Consider the following 3,890-nt stretch of genomic DNA (forward strand, 5'->3'; position numbering starts at 1 on the left):
ATATCCTTTTTTTTTAACCAGTAATGTACAAATGTCCTTATTCAAAAATACAAAATAAATTATCTGTAGGCATGGACAATGACAGCAGTAAACCATTCTATGTTGTCAACTGAAACCAGTAACTGATGGTTATAGTGATTTTCTTAAACATCAGCCAGCCTTTTCTTCAGTCATCTCCTTCAACTGACCTCTCTTAAAGTTATTGGTGAGGAACGCTGCCTTGAGCTTCCTTTCACAGCTCACTAATGATGGTAAAGCACTATTCTAGGAATCAGAACATGCCACCTCCCATATCACCTCCCACTCCACCCGTTCCGCCCGTTCCAGGATCCTTCTCTTCTTTAGGAATTTCTGTGACTAGGACTTCTGCTGTAGTTAAGAGAGGCCACTCCAGCAGCATCCAGTAATGCACTTCTTACAACCTCAGTTGGATCAGTGATTCCTTTTTCCACCATATTCACAAAATCTCCAAGCATAGCGTCATAACCAACTTCTGAAGAACTCTGAAAAGTTTTCTCAACTTCAACAGCTGCATTCTTAGCAATGGTCATTGCAGGAATTTTGAGTGTTTTAAAAATAATTTCTATACTAATTTTTTGATCTTCATTAGCTGGAGTTTTGAATCCAAGGCTGGAAGGCACTGGAGCAGGGCACAGCCCGCTCCCAAAACAATGCCTTCTTCAACAGCAGCTCACGTAGCATTAAGGGCATCTGTAACTCTGTCTTTCTTTTCATTCACTTCAACGTCACTTGTCCCACCAACCTTTAGCACAGCATCACCATCTGAGAGTTCTGCCAGACGTTCATTCAGTTTTTCCTTTTCATATTCACTAGCTGTAATATCTAACTGCTCGATGATTTCTTGAATACGCTTTTCAATTTGAGCCTTGTCACCTTTTCCTTTCAAGAGCGTGGCATCATCTTTGGTCACAATGATCTCTCCAACTTTTCCTAAGTCATGAGGCTGAACATCTTCAAGATTTAGAGTTAGCCCTTCTTCTCCAAATACTGTACCACCAGTAGCAATAGCCATGTCTTTAAGCTGGTTCTTTCTGTTGTCACCAAAACCTGGAGCTTTGACTGCTACAACCTGAAGACCAACTTTCAGCCTATTCAAAACAAGTGTACTTAGAGCCTCTCCATCCACATCTTCAGCAATTATGACCAAGGGCTTATGGTTAGCACTGGCAATTGCAAGAGCAGGAACAATGGACCGGACACCAAAATTTTCTTTTCACTCAACAGAACATAGGCATCTTGGAATTCACATTTCGGACCTTTTGATGTATTAATAAAGTATGCAGAGATATACCCTCTGTCAAACTTCATGCCTTCAATAATGTCTCCTTTGTCATTCAGTGTTTTTCCATGCTTTACTGTGATAACACCCTTTCTTCCAACCTTTTTCATCGCATCAGAAATGATGTTGCCAATTTCTTTGTCTCCATTTGCAGAAATCGCAGTAACCTGGGCTATCTCTTCTGGCGTTGCCACAGGTTTAGACTGCTTCTTAAGTTCAGCAATTAGAGCATCAACAGCTAACATCACACCTCTCCTGATTTCCACTGGATTAGCACTTTGCTAATCTTCTCGAAGCCTTCCTTGGCGATAGAGCGTGCCAGTGCAGTAGCAGTAGGGGTGCCGTCCTCAGCCTCTGCGTTTGTGTTATTGGCAACATCCTGAACAAGTTTAGCGCCAATATTTTTATATTTATCTTTTAAGTCAATGGACGTTGCAACTGTCACACCATCTTTTGTCACTTTGGGACTTCCCCAACTCTGTTCAATAATCACTGTCCTTCCCTTTGGCTCCATAGTAACGGCTACAGCATCAGCTAAAAGGTCTACACCTTGAAGCATTAAGGCTCGGGCATCCGCACCAAATTTTACGTCTTTGGCATAAGCCCGAGTGAGATGAGAAGCCAGTGCCCTGCACACTGGCCTCATCTGGTGAAGGACTGCGGGTAATCGAAGCGTTTCTGTGGGGCGGCGGCACGGCTTGCGGGCGACAAGACAGGCCGGCGGCGGCGAGTGAGGGACAGACTGCAGGGCACACACAGCAGTGAGCCCGTGTCCCCTCCGTCTGCCTACCAATAGCCTTCTAACAAGTTTTTTTGCTTGTTTGCAAGTTTGTTGCTGTCCAATCCATCTTCTAAAATTATAAATCAGACCAGGTCCCTTCTCCGCTTTAATTCAATTCAACCATTATTTATTTAGTATTTCCTTCCTTTGTGCTGGGGGCTGTAATATGTGCTGGGGGCTGTAATGTGAGACGGGAATTTTGTCACTGAATGAAACCTACAAAGCCCATGACTTTGGGGAACTTACATTCTGTGTTTTTCATTGTGTCCCTCCGACCCCGAAAATTCATATGTTGAAGCCTTATCACCAGCCCCCTACCATGTGACTGTATTAGAGATAGAGCCTTTAAGGATGTGATGAAGGTCAAATAAGGTTGTAAGGGCTGACTCCCGACCAGACACAACTGGTGTCCTTATAAGAAGAGGAAGGGACCGTAGAGCTCTCTCTCTACCATGTAGGGCACAGCAGGATGGTGGCTGTCTCGAAGCCAGGAAGAGAGCTCTCACCAGAATCTGACCATGCTGGTTCCCTGATCTCAGACTTTCAGCCTTCAGAACTGTGAGAAAATAAACTTCTGTTGTTTAAGCCATCCAGTCTACGGTATTTTGTTATGGCAGCCGGAATTGACTAATACAGCACTCAGTACAATTTGTAACTATACATCGATTCTCTGTTCCCTTTTATCAGCTGTCTGTCCCATTATACCATCAGCTCCAAGAGGGAAGGGGCTGTGTTTACGTTTTAAACATTGTACGCCAAATATTAAGCATGTAATTTTAAGCATTACACGCTCAATGTTAAACATTGTATGCCCGATGTCACCTATGGCAGGCGCCTACCAAATAACGTCAAATGAATGAAATTGCATTAAATGTACATATAAAATTATAAATTAAGTGATCGTATGTCCTGGTTTGCCCATGACAACATTGGTTCATGCCTGCTGGTCCAGTGTAACAGTAAGTGGTATCCTCTTTTACTCTCAAAAGTGTTCTGATTTGGATAATAAATTGTAATTTATTTATATATTTATTATTTACCTATATATGCCAAATTTATCAGGCACAACCTGATTTTAGAAACACTGAAACCCAAGATAAGCATCTGCCTTGACATCATAGTATTACTAATATTTTCTCTCCCCTACTCCATGATTTCTTTATAGGCCTAGCAATTCTAAGGCAGTGAAAATGACACACGCCACCAAGACCCCCACTCACTGATAAGCAGCACTTGAAGTAGGCATAACGAATAAAGCCAGACACACTGCATTGGGTGTGGCCAGCACTAAGCAAGGAAAGAGGTCCCCTTCCTTAGACTATCCAAAACTAGAGAGAGAGCCCAGACACAGAGAGAGACAGGACCTCGGGGAGTAAATATCTCCCGGGGGTGTTACTGGGGGTAACTCTCTATCTTCAGGGCTGACTTTATGTGCAGGTAAGCCCGCTTGATGGAAAAACTTGTGTGTAGGGATAATTTCTGTAAACCATCATTGGTAAGCACTGGGAAATTTTACTCATCAGGATCTTGCCCCTTGCATCTCTCTACAAAGTGAAGAGCATTTGCAATGGGAGTAGATGTCTCTTAATTCCCCTTCTGCAATTTCAGATTTGTGAGTATGAGGATTTTTCAAAAGAAAACCACAACGCTGTTTGGATGGTGATCATGCTGATACAGATGCTGATGCTGAAGAGGACAAGGGGGAGGAGGAAGAAGAGGAGGAAGAGAGGAGGAGGGGGAGGAGAGGGAGAGGAAGGGGAGGAGGAAGGGGAGGAGGAGGGAGAGGAGGAGGAGAGGAGGAGGGGAGGA

General features: G+C 43.5%; 1 protein-coding gene and 1 pseudogene across 1 annotated transcript in view; both read right to left on the bottom strand.

The window, feature by feature from the left end:
* The window catches only part of GALNT18 (polypeptide N-acetylgalactosaminyltransferase 18), a 346,196-nt gene that overhangs the window by 47,228 nt on the left and 295,078 nt on the right, over positions 1-3,890 (bottom strand). The gene's annotated exons all lie outside the window — the stretch shown is intronic.
* Positions 272-1,895, bottom strand: LOC102985371 (60 kDa heat shock protein, mitochondrial-like; annotated as a pseudogene).

The sequence above is a fragment of the Physeter macrocephalus genome, chromosome 16, assembly GCF_002837175.3.
Source record: "Physeter macrocephalus isolate SW-GA chromosome 16, ASM283717v5, whole genome shotgun sequence".
Classification (NCBI taxonomy): domain Eukaryota; kingdom Metazoa; phylum Chordata; class Mammalia; order Artiodactyla; family Physeteridae; genus Physeter; species Physeter macrocephalus.